Source organism: Schistocerca serialis, chromosome 2 (genome assembly GCF_023864345.2).
Source record: "Schistocerca serialis cubense isolate TAMUIC-IGC-003099 chromosome 2, iqSchSeri2.2, whole genome shotgun sequence".
In the NCBI taxonomy this organism is placed as follows: Eukaryota; Metazoa; Arthropoda; class Insecta; order Orthoptera; family Acrididae; genus Schistocerca; species Schistocerca serialis.
Genome location: NC_064639.1, coordinates 796327469 through 796343673, shown reverse-complemented (window position 1 = coordinate 796343673; position 16205 = coordinate 796327469).

Genomic DNA, 16205 nt, shown 5'->3' with positions numbered 1-16205 from the left:
TCTAAAGTTCTTCCATGAGTAGAGGGTGTAGTCACCGCGTGAGAGAGAAATACAAAACATCTTAGATAATCTGCCATTTTTCTTGCTTGTTCACCTCTGTTTGTAAGCGCTCTGACATCTTTACAGGGTGATAATGTTTCTTAATGTAATACGCTATTTACTTCGGAAAAGAAGGCAGTTGAAAATTATACAAACGCTCAATTAATATGTCACTGCTTAGAACAGCAATACACGACTTCATTTAAAAGTGTTTACAGATCGCACTACGGAGTGTACCCAGCCAGCATTGCAGGCTCAGATCTCTTCGTAGATCAGGCACTTATTTTTGCCGCATGGTCTTATTTTCGAAGCTAGCAATGACTCGGTAATCATCGTCTTGAGCTTCGTCGCAGATGTTGCGCACTTGCAGTTGTAGGAGCGTTTTCCAGTTTTAATTACAATGAACGGTTATGTGTAATACAAATCGTCTCGAGGAACGTTTCTTATCGGTATTATTCAGAGGTTAGCTACACCAGAGGACTCAGAAATCTGAGGTATCGATCCGACTACCTTCACTGCCCAGTGTATAGGCCAACAACGTGTTACAATTGCAGATGAGTGACGTACGATTTATTCTGAGCAACATTGTAAATGTATATCATTATTGACATAATTCCTTGCTTATTTCCTATGGAATGTACCGTATTAGTAAGAAACTTAAACACGCGTAGAAATAGAAATGACTTAACCTAAGAGACGGAATCTAGTGCACATTTGTAGTCGCCTTGTAGATTTTACGGCTTTAGAAATGACTCTATTAAAACCGTAAGAGTAGTCTTCAATAAGCAACAGGTTTTGATTTACATTACAATACAGTGACACCAAAAAAAGTAGCACAGTGTGAAAAAAGTCTACTGAAAGCTGTGTAGCGAGTAAGTTTACTTAAAAGATGTACACTGATGTAAGAAAACACATGGGGCAGCGTTATGCACATATACAGCCGGCCGCGGTGGCCGTGTGGTTCTGGCGCTGCAGTCCGGAACCGCGGGACTGCTACGGTCGCAGGTTCGAATCCTGCCACGGGCATGGGTGTGTGTGATGTCCTTAGGTTAGTTAGGTTTAAGTAGTTCTAAGTTCTAGGGGACTTATGACCTAAGATGTTAAGTCCCATAGTGCTCAGAGCCATTTGAACCATTTTGCACATATACAGATGGCGGCAATATAGCGTACAGAACGTATAAAACGTCAGTGCATACGTGGAGCTATCACTTGTACTCATGTGATTCATGTGAAAAAATTTCTTACACGATCACGGCTGCACGACGCGAATTAACAGACTTTAAACGCGGATTGGTAGTTGGAACTAGACGCGTGGGCTATTCCATTTCGTAAACCGTTACGGAATCCAATATTCCGAGATCCACAGTGTCAAAAGTGTGCTGAGAATACCAAATTGCAGGCATTACTTTTCAACATGGACCACGCAGTGGCCGGCGGACTTCACTTAACGACCGTGAGCAGCGGCATTTGTGTAGAGTTGACAGTGCTTATATACAAGAAACATTGCATGAAAGAGCGATGGGCTATTGCAGCAGACCACCGACGCGAGTGCTTTTGCTAACAGCACGACATCATCTGCAGCGCCTCTCCTAGGCTCATGGCCATATCGGTTGGACCCTAGACCAATGGTCTGGTCAGATGAGCTCCGATTTTAGTTGGTAAGAGGTGATAAGGTTCGAGGGTGGTGCAGGCGCCATGAAGCCTTGGACCCAAGTTGTCAACAAGCCACTGTGCCATCTTGTGGTGGCCCCATAATGGTCTGAGCTGTGGTTATATGAAATGGACTGGGTCCTCTCGTGCAACTGAACCAACTGAGGCCATTTGCACTCACCGATGGAGTCATGTTCCCAAACATCGGTAGAATTTTTTGCGATGACAATGCGCCATGTAAACGAGCCACAATTGTTCGCAGTTGGTTTAAAAAATATTCTGGACAATTCGACCGAAAGATTTGGCCATCCACATCGCCCAACATGAATTCTGTTGAACATTTGTGGTACATAATCGAGAGGTCCGTTCGTGCACAAAACCTTGCAATGGCAACACTTTCGCAACTAAGGGTGGTTGTAGACGCATCACGGCTCAATAATTCTGAAGGGGACGTCCAACAACCAGGTGAATTCATGCCACGCCGAGTTGCTGCATTCTCCGGGCAAAAGGATGTCCAACGCGATATTAGGGTTATCCCATAACATTTGCCACCTCAGTGTAGAACACGTAAATGATTACGTAATCTTACGATTTGGATAATTTTTGTTTTAGCACCATCTAATTAACTGAATGAACACAATTTTTGCGACACAATCGTTTCACCTTAATTCTTGACATGCAATCTTCAGTGGTCTGTAATATGTACACATTTTTATTAACATTGTGTAGTTTACATTTAGGATTTTGGGTATATAGTTCATTCGGTTGTAATTAAATGGTCTCAAAACAAAAATTATCAGCATGCAGTAATATTATACGCAACTGAGGACGAAGGACTACAAAAGCTGGAGATGTGATTACGTAATCATTTACATATTCTGTACCATATAAGCATGCTTAACCCCCACAAATGGCTCTGAGCACTATGGGACTTGACATCTGAGGCCGTCAGTCCCCTACAACTTAGAACTACCTAAACCTAACTAACCTTAGGACATCACACACATCCATGCCCGAGGGAGGATTCGAACTGCGACCGTAGCAGTCACGCGGTTCCGGACTGAAGCGCCTAGAACCGCTCGGCCACTGCGGCCGGCCTTAACCCCCATATAGTCGACTTTTAGACGCAGACGTTAAGACGTCGTGTACAGTTTCTGACGTCACTGTAGCTCAGTGTAACTGTTGCTGTTAACCCAAGCCGTGCCGGCAAATGGTCTGTGCCATAAACCGCTCGCTTATTAAAGAACACATGTAACAGCAGCTTACGGTTTTACGTGGTGTCATTTCTAAAGGAGTAAAATATGCTTGGCGATTACTTCACGTCCTCTCCCTCTTCATCAACAAACTACATGTTTAGATCCCTCTGCTGCCGTCTTGTGCAAGAGTCTTCTGTGGTGCACAGGTGGAGAGGAACAATGTCGAAAGACATCTGTGGTCGGCAAAAGATTACTAAAATAGGCGGTAGCAGAGGAGTCTAAATGTATTGTTTGTTGAAGTAGGATAATTAACGAGGTCCGATCACCCACAAAATTTTATCTATACTACTATATGAAGACAATTGGTCGTTTAGCGTTATTACCAAGAAATATCGACAAGTTTCTGGCAGATTTCCGTCAAAATTTTACGTGATAATTTACTAAAAGTTCAGACGGATAGAGGCTACATATTTTGAAGCACACATTTTATATAAATATAGGTGCAACATATAAGGAGGAAACGCTGTTAGCAAATATATAGGAAAGTTCTTTACCTATTTACTTGCAATCTTCACACGAAACTCTAATTAAATTTGGAGAGCCATGGACTAGAATAGGCCTAAAAATATATATGACACAATACGCAAACAATGTTGGCAAAAATTTCGCAAAGTTCTTGATTCGCTTACTTCAGGTTTTTGCACAATACTCTAATAAACATTCAAACGAACATATGCTATATATTTCTTAAACAACACTGTTTTTTCGTTAAATCGGATTGCGAGAGAGAAAATGCAGGGCTCTAAAAATATGTGGCTTAGCTTTCATTTAACCACCATACCAGGAAACTTAAACCACAAGACAAATTGTTTTCCTATATATTCTTTCTCGTTGCATATACTTCTAAACAATGTGCTGTTTCATTTTAACAGAAAACAGGAAAGTTGTTCTTATGTCTTATCGCCTTACGATTATAATATCACTACGGAATCTGAATCGTCCGAAATTTTGTTATCCTACTCGTTCGCAGATTAAAACAATGAAATACTGTCGCTGAAGTTAGTCATCGCAGCTCCAGCAGTTGGAGAGGTCTGTGTTATATCTCGTATATTCGTATATCAATGATCCCAACCAGTTCAATTTCCAGTCGTGGTTTTTCTTTGCGACACCAATAAACTAGGCTTAAAGAGAGAGGGCGAAGAGGAGATGGACAGAGAGTGAATAGGAAATGTATGTATGTAGGGAGGGGGGGAGGAGGGGATGAACAGAGAGAGAGAGAGAGAGAGAGAGAGAGAGAGTGGGAGGGAGGGAGGAGGTAATGGACAGAAAAAGCGAGAGGAGGAGGAGGAGGAGGAATAGGCGGTGGAGATGGAGAAAGATGGGGGAGAAGGAGGAGATGAACAGAGGGAGGAGGAAGACCGAGGTTTGGACGTAAATCCAATTCCCATAGATATTTAGCAATTGTGAAGGCATTGTCGGATTCCCTGCTGACGTTGTCTTCAGTCCAGAGACTGGTTTGATGCAGCTCTCCACGTTACTCTATCCTGTGCAGGCCTCTTCATCTCCGAGCAACTACTGCAACCTATATCCTTCTGAATCTGTTTGTGTATTCATCTCTTGGTCTCCCTCTATGATTTTTACCCTCGACTCTTCCCTTCGACACTATATTGGTGATCCCTTGATGCCCCAGAACGTGTCCTACCAACCGATCTCTCTTTCTTGTCTCTTCTGCCCAATTCTATTCAGTACCTCCTCAAAAGTTACGTGATCTACCCATGTAATCTTCAGCATTCTTCCACAGAACCACATTTCGAAAGCTTCTGTTCTCTTCTTGTCTAGATTAGTTATTATCCATGTTTCACGTCCATACATGGCTACACTCCATACAAACACTTTCAGAAAAGACTTTCTGACGCTAAAATTTACACTCGACGTTAACAAATTTATCCCCTTCAGAAACGCTTCCCTTGCCATTGCCAGTCCATATTTTATATCCTCTCTACTGCAACCAACATAAGTTATTTTGCTTCCCACATAGCAAAACTCATTTACTACTCTAAGTGTCTCATTTCCTAATATAATTCCCTCAGCATCACCTGATTTTATTCGATTACAAATACTAACAAAGAGATACAGGGGCTGGCCAGTACTTACCTCAGCTCAGTACAGCCGATAGATACACAAAACAGAACAGAAAATTTTTATCCTAGCTTTCGGAACTTTGTTCCTTCGTCAGGGAGAAGAGAGGGGAAAAAAGGGAAGAAGGGAAAGTGGATTCAGTTACTCACAACCCAGGTTATGAAGCAACAGGGGAAAGGTGCACAGTACTTACGGTAGAATATCTTTGGCTTCCCTCTGACACCCATGCCTCCATCTTTGCTACCCTCCCTGTTTACCTTCCAGGTCCTTTGCTGTCTCTGACAGAAGTACAATGCTGTCGGCAGACCTTAAAATTTTTATTTCTTCTCCCTGGATTTTAGTTCTTACTCCAAATTCCTACTCTCGGGTTTGTTAGTCTTCAATAATAACGGTTAACATGTTAGAGTTATTTGTTTAGTAACTGCCAACAAGCGTTTCAGTTGCCCAATGTGTGGATATAGCTGAGGGGAGCAGTTCGTCCGTCGGTACCGCATGAAGTGCACTGTATGTATGCGCTACTGTAGTGTAGCGTAATGTAGCGTGCCCCGAGCAAGGCCGCTGCAGCCAACCCTCGCCTTGTATGGCCGCGGTAATTGGAGCGGCTGCGGCTGCCGGTTCACGGCCGCGAGACTGATAGCATCGGCGCGTCTCCACTTCCCCCAGCTCGGCCTACAGCACCTCCTCTTCATAATGTCACTGCGCCAACGGTCCACTGTGCGCTATCGCGCGAGCTCTAGTAGCCCGTCTCGTCTTTCCATCTTTCCTTCTCTTTCTCGAAGGTCCTCTTCCATTTTACGTCTGATTCTGAAATTTTTTCTCTCTCTGCCTCTGTTGTTGACTGGATGCGCAGAGGTTCCCGGAGATTTTCCAGCATAAGCATGGACAGCCACCCTCAATAGTATTCTGGGCTCGTGTCAGAAGGAACTAACGCGGAACGTAGCGCTTACGTATCGGGCGCCGAGAATTCGTGCTTTGAGTGCTGTTTCCATTCCCCTTAAGCACTGACGGCAAAATTTTGAACTACTCGACACTGATTACAACAGTTTTTCGGCAGTCCCTATTGAATATGCATCTGACTCTATTTTATGTGGTGACAGCAGTTAACCATCACAAGCGCAACGGACAGCAGACTAAATAGTCTCACAAGGAAACGATTATTTAGCACTACAAAAGGGATATGAAGATGACATCTGTTCTTTCGGACATGCCATTGATGACCGTGCAGGTCTCTAGAATGAAATTACAATTAAATCAATACCATTAGCTGCTCTTTGGCGTTGATACGCATCAACGGGGACAGTTGAAAATGTGTGCCGTGAGCCCCGACCTGTCCGAAAGAACAGATGCCATCTTCATATCGTTTGAGGCTGACCGGCTGATGACCTCCTTCAGTCCGGACGCACGCGATTTGCCTAAACTCTTACGGGACTCGGTGGATTGTCTGCCGCGAGTAATGGGTATAATGGGAGGGGCACTACGAATGTAGTGTGTGGACTGTAAATTGAGAATGTGGGTCTCACGGGGAGCGTGCCGGCGATAAATCCCAGCAGTCGCACTATCCTCTGTGCCCTCGGTGTCTCAGATGGATAGAGCATCTGCCATGTAAGCAGGAGACCCCGGGTTCGAGTCCCGGTCGGCGCACACATTTTCAACTGGCTCGGTTGATGTATATCAACGCCCGTCATCAGCTAATGGTATTGATTTAATTGTAATTTCACAAAAGGGATAGGTGAAACTAAGATGTTGCCAAGATTATGACCTCGTAGTGTAATGGAGATGATCTCATAGAGGATCGTTCGTGCAATGCAATCAGTTTATGCAGTCTCTATAATCTGAAACCACTCTAAATCTTACTTAAATACAAAAACTGGACACACAAATTAATTTTTGGCAACTGGTGTTCTATTGCTCAGCTTCCTGGCTCGGCATACATAAGTACTATAAAAATCTTTGTGGTCGACACTTAGATTGTTTAGCCCTCCAAGCTAGACGTATTTGTCTTCATGGAGTTAGCACGATCGTTATTTATAAAATAAGTGTCCAAAACCAGTCTCCAGATTGCTTTCCTTTATTTCAGTATGACAGGTTTCGGGCCAGCTGTCCATCTCAAGATGTATTTTTAAAAAAATTATAATAATTACAGTTGGTTCAAGTTACAACTGGTTTATAATATAAGGTTATAAAGCTTCAAGAATCTTAAGAAATTAGTTGTTATACATATTTGTGCAACATACCATTTTTACAGTTGCATAGTAACCTGTCGAATTTGGAACTGAAAGTTCACTATTGTAACTAGCCATACACCAGCCTGCTGCGGCTTCATGAATAATTTTTTTTAAAAATAAGTTGGCGCAGCTCCTACAGTTCTGAAGAAAGAGTGGGATCACGTAATTCATAAGAAATAGTGAACTTTTGGCTACAAAACGCTGTTCTTGGACATAATCTCCGTTCAGTGCGATGGCCTTACGCCACATTACTGGAACGACCTGTATGCCCGTATGGCCTCACTCAACTGGAAGACGTTGCAGCCAACGTCTAGCTGTATCAATACCTTCCCTGTCATCCACATACCGCTTCCCACGGAGTGCATCCTTCATTGGACCAAACAGATGGAAGTCGGAAGGTGCGAGGCGAGATACTGGCTGTAGGGTGGATGAAAAGAACAGTCCAATGAAGTTTCGCGAGCTCCTCTCTGGCGCGCAGACATGTGTGAGGCCTTGCTTTGTCATGTAGAAGGAGAAGTTCGTTTGCATTTTTGTGGCGACGAACACGCTAAATGAGTGTCCGAACGTCCCAACATTGCAGGAGACACAATTGCATGCGGCCGGCTGGTACGTGGGAAATTTGACACGTTTTTGACTACCTTGTTGCAATGATAACAGATGCCTCTCCCAACGACACACTGTGATTTTGTTCACTGTCAGGTCTCCGTATACATTTTACAAGCGCCTTTGAAAATCTGCGGTGCTCTGGTTTTCCGACAAAAGTAACTGTGACAGGTCTCTGCTTGGAACGCATCTCCGCTACACACGCCATTTTGAAGACTACGTATAGCGCCGCTACATATGTGAACTTCATGAAGCTATAGGGGCTGAAGCGGGAATGTTCCATAATGTTCCAGAACAAATGCTGCGTTTTTAGCTGAAGTTGGCCGAGGAAAAAGTATTGCACTGCTATTAGTGATCGCTCCTCGTATATGCCTATGTGCGGAGATATTGGGCGGACGCCGATTGTTTTGAAAAACGTAGCGTCAAAGTTAAGACATAACTTCATAGTTATTCAATTAGTAGCCGAACCCGCGCAGGTGATGCAAAGTGATGCCAGAGGCAGCCCTGATGCGGCAGTGTAAGAGTCCAGCCGTCGCTGTCCCTTGGCTGTTGCGCATCTATTATTCATCCCTCCCACGAGCGGCCTAGCAGGCTGCGGCGGCGCCGGTGACCATGATATAAATGCTAATGCGAGCGACACGCCCTCCACACCGACACCACACCACACCACGCCTCGCCTCTCCTTCGCCTCGTGTTCCGGTAGCAGCTGCCGAATTGCACTGAAGATAGGGCAGAGCGCCGAAACGCTAGTGGCGGGGTAGAGGGAAGTGTCGATGCTGGCAAAGTCCTTTGCGTGTAAATCTTATCGTCAAACTAATAACTTTTTCTCAACAGTATTGCATATGGATTTCGAAAGCGTTAATCATCGGAAACTCGCACTCGATGACCTAAGGCCCACGGATAAGGGAGTAAGTATAAGAATTCGATATTTCTAGACGTTCGGAATGCTGTTGATACAGTATTACAGGGTTGGCTACTGAAAGAAAGTGTTCGTACGAAAGACACAACTAAAGTTCCACATCAACTGAAATAGACAGAACGCAGTATACTGTCGTGGATCAAGAGTCAACGAAGATCATTACAACGGCGATGAGGTGGATGTTACTGAAATGCGAGTGTAGTAGGGCTCGTGGAAACTTTCAGTGTATGGTTATTATTTTTCCGGAGTTTCAAGGCTAGTTCTTTGGGACATCAGTATTCAGAGGGTTTTATGTGAATTGAAAGGAATCTTTCTGTTCTTCATTGTATAAAAGTAGGTTACAAGTTGGTTCTAATAGGTGGCAGCACCGAATAGGAAGAGGAAGTTTCGTCGTACAGGTCCGTCACCGAGAAGCAAGACGATCATTCTGCATCCGGAGTGCTGACTACCTGAATCGCTTCAAATGTCGTGCAAATTCTAAGAGTTTCTCTGAAATTAAAACAGGAAAGTAGGACTCGATCACCGACCCTTGCGGAGGGACGAAGACTGTACGCGAGGCACCAACATGCGAAGTGTCACCCGCAGTTTGGAATTACATATGCGAACATCGACATTTTAGTGCCGACATTAGTGATGTTTTGCAGTCACTTTTTTCTTCTTGCAATACCTGGTCGACAGTGGTGATTCCCAAAGTCGAGTATACGGGGGATAAAGACTGAATTATCGAAACTTCCTGCCAGATTAAAACTTGGTGCTGGACCGAAACTCTAACTAGGGACCTTTGCCTTTCGCGGGCAAGTGCTCTACCAACTGAACTACCCAAAGTCCAGCTGTGAGGACGGGCCGTGAGTCGTGCTTGGTACCTCAGTTGGCGAAATACATGCCCGCAAAGGCGAAGGTTCCTAGTTCGACTCTCGGTCCGGTACACCGTGTTAATATACCAGGCAGTTTCATTCCGGCGCACACTCAGCGGTGCAGAGTGGAAATCTCATTCCGGATACTGAATTATCAGCTCTAAAAAATAAAGGTACGAATGGTAATTAATTTTGTGTTTACCGTCATGGTCAAATTGACATCTCCAACCCACAGTACTGTATCAGGCCGCTAGCGAAGCCAAAGAAGAGGTCGCAGTCTATTGGTAAGTTGGAGTATCGTGTGGTGATGGTCTTCCACAGTAGCGGAAATATTGCAGATGTGTCCCGAGAATCCGGTTGGCTTCTACGAGGTAAATCACTTCCGCTTAGCCACGAACTTTCTTTAACAAGACCACTGAATAACCCTATTTAAATAAAAATTTAAAAAAGCGACCCTTGAAGTACGGCCACTGAATTTGGTATGACTTGCATACGAAACACGAATCTTATCGCAGCGTCCTTCAACCCGCCACATTTCCATCACGGGAAAGCACGAAGAAAGAGATACACCGTTGCACTGAAACGCTAGACGTAGTGCCCACTTCTAGGGTCTCTTACGACCTGAGTCCTGTCTCGTCGTGTTTCATTCTGTCGTCGTGTCAGTAGGGGCACCTACATACTTTTACATTTTATATGCTGAATTTTTCTGACTGGTGCGACAACCCTATACTCAGTGGGGGTTATCTCAATACTCCCAGGTATACTGACACGACGACAGAGTGAAACACGACGAGACAGGACTCAAGTCGTAAGAGACCCTAGAAGTGGGCACTACGTCTAGCGTTTCAGTGCAACGGTGTATCTCTTTCTTCGTGCTTTCCCGTGATGGAAGTGTGGCGGGTTGAAGGACGCTGCGATAAGATTCGTGTTTCGTATGCAAGTCATACCAAACTCAGTGGCCGTACTTCAAGGGTCGCTTTTTTAAATTTTTATTTAAATAGGGTTATTCAGTGGTCTTGTTAAAGAAAGTTCGGAAGTTCCATGCGGCTTTTCGCGGATGATGCTGTAGTATACAGAGAAGTTGCAGCATTAGAAAATTGTAGCGAAATGCAGGAAGATCTGCAGCGGATAGGCACTTGGTGCAGGGAGTGGCAACTGTCCCTTAACATAGACAAATGTAATGTATTGCGAATACATAGAAAGAAGGATCCTTTATTGTATGATTATATGATAGCGGAACAAACACTGGTAGCAGTTACTTCTGTAAAATATCTGGGAGTATGCGTGCGGAACGATTTGAAGTGGAATGATCATATAAAATTAATTGTTGGTAAGGCAGGTACCAGGTTGAGATTCATTGGGAGATTGCTTAGAAAATGTACTCCATCAACAAAGGAGGTGGCTTACAAAACACTCGTTCGACCTATACTTAATGCTCATCAGTGTGGGATCCGTACCAGATCGGTTTGACGGAGGAGATAGAGAAGATCCAAAGAAGAGCGGCGCGTTTCGTCACAGGGTTGTTTGGTAACCGTGATAGCGTTACGGAGATGTTTAATAAACTCAAGTGGCAGACTCTGCAAGAGAGGCGCTCTGCATCGCGGTGTAGATTGCTCGCCAGGTTTCGAGAGGGTGCGTTTCTGGATGAGGTATCGAATATATTGCTTCCCCCTACTTATACCTCCCGAGGAGATCACGAATGTAAAATTAGAGAGATTAGAGCGCGCACGGAGGCTTTCAGACAGTCGTTCTTCCCGCGAACCATACGCGACTGGAACAGGAAAGGGAGGTAATGACAGTGGCACGTAAAGTGCCCTCCGCCACACACCGTTGGGTGGCTTGCGGAGAATAAAGGTAGATGTAGATGTAGATGCACCCGTCGTTTGCCCGTAAGTCGTTTTTCCTATTTTGTTGCAACATAAATGTGTGAGAAAGGACATTTAGTTATGTTTGAATATTGTGTAGAGATCTGATCGTTTGTTAAAAAAAAATTTTATTTGTACTTTAAAAAATGTTTCCAATGGCTCTAAGCACTATGGGACTTACCATCTGAGGTCATCAGTCCCCTAGAACTCAGAACTACTTAAACCTAACCTAAGGACTGAAGCACCTAGAACCGCTCGGCCACAGCGGCCGGTTCTTGAGGAAGAATGTGCTATCTTTCTTCCACACGAATTCAGACGCCCCACTGAATTTTCCCAGCAGAATTAAAATTCTCATGTGGGTGCACACACCCATATTAATGTTCGCTAAGAGTTGTCCAGATATTTTTGATTAGATAGTGTATGTGTCATTCATCACTTAAAGCAGTACTTAACGATGCTATCAGTAATTTTCTATAACCCAATAACGACAAACTGGACAGAAACGAAATTGACTAAATCACACAACCTGAACTTGGGTACCCACACGGTAAACAGTTTGCCATTTACACTGGCTCAAGTAGCGAAAGTTTAATTATAATCATCCTGTTCTTAAAATGATTGTACAGATTTCATAAAGCGACTTTGCCTGAACAAAGCACTGGGTGCAGAATGTACGAGATTTTTAGTCATTTACCAAGCGGAAGAGGGCAGTACCTCTCCAAAACATCATACTTCATACGGGTGTGGGCGGCAGTACCATAATTTTCTTTGAAGGCGACTGACTCGCACGTCAATTCAGATATCCGCCCGTTGCCTCGTGTTTGTGGACACAAGCGATTTCCAAAGGTCGCTCCTATAAATATTTATCTTCGGCATTATTTATTGCCCAAACAGAAAACGTGCAAGAGAAAATTTCATCTGCAAAGTCTTTTGTGCTATCTGGAGGCACTGTTTCTCCAAACATCAAAATCCCTTATATTTCCAGTGCTACAATAACGATATAGATTTTTGTCTAACATAGCACAAGCAGCGTTTTCTCAGTAAGCTTTTCTCTCGAACTGCATGTTTGTAAGAGAGAGAGAGAGAGAGAGAGAGAGAGAGAGAGAGAGAGAGAGAGAGAGAGAGAGAGAGAGAGAGGGGGGGGGAGGGGAGAGATAGGTTTTGTTTTGTCTCTAAATATTGTTTTTAGTAGTTCTTCTACCAGTTTTTGGAGAGACCTTTTCAACACGTATTTAGTTGCTGCAGATGTTTTCTTTCAAACCCTTGAGGCAAACAGCTGCTTACAAAACGTTGCCACCTTCACTTACGACACTATGCAGAGCGATTTTCTCTGTCCCCGATAAATAAATAAGCTTAAACATTCAATTCTATAAAAAAGATCGCTGATGCATGGCATGCGTAGCCGTTTTTAACCCTTGGGCTATAAGAAAGTTTCTTCGTGTGAGACAGGCTGGCAACGGTACGGGAAGTGGTGGTGCACAGTTCCTGCACGGAAGGGTGTTTCTCCGCTTCAACTTCAATGCCAAATCTCTCACTAGCATCGAGGGTTATGTTACATTGGTTACAGCACAGATGCCGTTTTTAAATTTTTATGCCGTCATCAAGATTTACACTTCCCTTGTCTTCCGAAAATCGCTTGAGGTAAATTCGCGAGAATGATACTCTGGTAAGGGCAGGTCTGCTTACTTTCCCAATTCTTCCTCAGTTGAGTACTCGACTAGTGACGTCAACGTCGAGGAGGCGTTAAATTGTACTCCTTTTCCTTGTCAGTCCACTGCGAAGTGAAGACGTCGGGTGGTGGTCCGTTCGTCGAATGTAAACGCGAAAATTGGCGCCTGTCGTCATACAGTTCTGTAGGATTAGCCTGTATGCTATCACAAGGTCGCATCTCCATTCCGAGCTAAGTAATACACCCGCCAAGACACTGAACTAGAGGAGGAACGAACAATGACGGGAAAAAATTCCATCACCAAGGAGGAGTTGTGCGAGGTAAACGAAAGTTGGTAGGCTTGGTTTTTGCATTTTAAAACTGATTTCCGTTCGGTTTCGCGCCAGTCGCAGAAGAGTGGCACTAGTAGCGCCGCTATGGGGATACGACGTAGTGAGCTGCCTTTAAGATGACGAAGGCCCTATTACCGACAGCTTACAGAGTTTGAAGGAAGGCATGCAATAGGGCTACAAGAAGCTAGACATTCCTTCCTTGCCATTGCAGAAAGACTTGTCAGGAATGTACCTACTGTACATTATTGCTGGTAGCTGCGTTCAAGGGAAGGTACGGTCACAAGAAAACCGGGCTCGTGACTGTCACGTGGCACTACCGAGAGGGAAGATCTTCGTGTTCGGCGTACGGCTGTGGCTCGTCGTCCTGCATTTGCAGCAGCGAGTCGAGCGTCAGATGGCACTACAGTGACACAACGAACTGTTGCAGATCGGTTACTTCAAGAACAGCCCCGAGCCAGACGCCCTGTAGCGCGCATTCCACTGGTCCCAAACCACCGCCATTTGCGACTTCCATGGTGTCGAGCGAGAACAGAACCCAATGGAGGTCTGTTGTTTTTTCTGATGAAAGCCGGTTCTGCCTCCGTGCCAGTCATGGCCATGTTTTGGTTAGAAGGAGGCCAGATGAGTGCCTGCAACCAACCTATCTGCGCACACGGGATCTGTACCTGGAGCTATGGTCTGTGGTGGGATGTCATACGACAGCAGGATTACTCTCGTGGTTATCCCGGGCACCCTAACCTCAAACCTGTACGGCAATCTGGTGATTCGACCTGTTCTGCTGCCATTCATGAACAACATGTTTTCCAACATGATATCACTCGCCCACATACCTCTATAGTGTGTCCATATGTTGCTTTGGCTTTGCTCGATCACCAGATCGGTCTACAATCGATCACGTGTAGGACAAACTCCAGCGTCATCCGCAACCAGCATTAACCGTACCTGTATTGACCGAACAGGTGCAACCGGCATAGAACTTCAACCCATAAACTGATATACGGCACATGTACGACACAATATATGTACGTTTGCATGCTTGGATTCAACATTCCGTTACGCTGGTTATTATGGTGCCTTAATTTCACAGTTGTAATGGCTTATCTCGCGCTTACATTAACCTGTGATCTTGCAACGTTAATCACGTAAATGTGTTACCTAGACAAAATTTATTCCTGAGATTGCATTACTCTACATTAATTGTTTCTTGGTGCTGGCATTTTTTTTCGCCATTGTCTTTCTACTCTCTTGCAAGGTACGCGCTGCATTGATAAGACTGATAGCCAGTCTGGGACTGGAACCCGGATACTTGCGACCAGTACTATAGCAGTTGAGAAAATATGTCTTTAAGGAACATCAAACAGGCATGCGGTTATAGACTTCTTACCAAACGAAGCACTTGTAAGCATTTAGATTACGGTTTAAAAATGGCCACGAACTGCAGCAAGACTTTAAGCATTATAATGAGAGCTTGATGAAAAGAGCCATAAACATATATGAATGAATGTAATTAGACGCCGGCCGGGGTGGCCGGGCGGTTCTAGGCGCTACAGTATGGAACCGCGAGACCGCTACGGTCGCAGGTTCGAATCCTGCCTCGGGCGTGGATGTGTGTGATGTCCTCAGGTTAGTTAGGTTTAAGTAGTTCTAAGTTCTAGGGGACTGATGACCTTAGACGTTAAGTCCCATAGTGCTTAGAGCCATTTGAACCATTTTTTTTTTTTAATTAGACGAAACAATAAATTCGATATAGACTGAGTCCACGTTCAGGGACAGTAACTCCGGTCGAATATCTAGAGTATAAAATGGTTCAAATGGCTCTGAGCACTATGCGACTTAACTTCTGAGGTCATCAGTCGCCTAGAACTTAGAACTAATTAAACCTAACTAACCTAAGGACATCACACACATCCATGTCCGAAGCAGGATTCGAACCTGCGACCGTAGCTGTCCTGCGGTTCCGGACTGAGCACCTAGAACCGCTAGACCACCGCGGCCGGCTATCTAGAGTATATGTCTGGCACTATTTACGATGGAGGGACCACATAAATCTAGCTGTGAATAGGAAAATTATGAGTCCAGAGCCGTCGACAATGAGGTCATTAGAGACTGAAAGCAAACTCAGATTGAGAAAGGAGGAGGAAGGATACGGCCATGTTATTTTCGCATAGAACCATCGCGCAATACCTTAGGGGACTTAACGAAATCACAGGAAACCTAAATGTGAATGTACCTATGGGGAGTCGAACTATGGTCGTTCTGGGTGCGAAGCCAGTGTCTTAACCACTGTGTCCCGTTGCTCGGTCACCTGCCGAAGGATAACCAGATACCACACTTGGATAATAGAAAGAATCATAAGGGAGTGTAATTACCATCGAAGGGTGCCGCTTGATTATATTCAGGTTCCTTTAGTGTGCGCGAGAGCGCCATTGGGATGCTCAACAAAACCCTATGGGAATTCACTGAGGACAGGTGCAAATGCGGATCTTGAGTATGCAGCCCTCTGTCGCTCCTGCTATGATGTTAACGTGCTGTACATGTCGGTTTCAGGCATGGACGTCCACATCGATCTGAGTGGTACATTTTCACAAACCGGAAATCCTGCTCGCCACCGACCATCTTCAGGTGGAAGAAGTCGCGCCCAGGAACAGCCTGTAAATTACTGTCCTACACCTCGAGGGCGCATCACAGTGAGATAGATCTCACAGCTGGAGGTG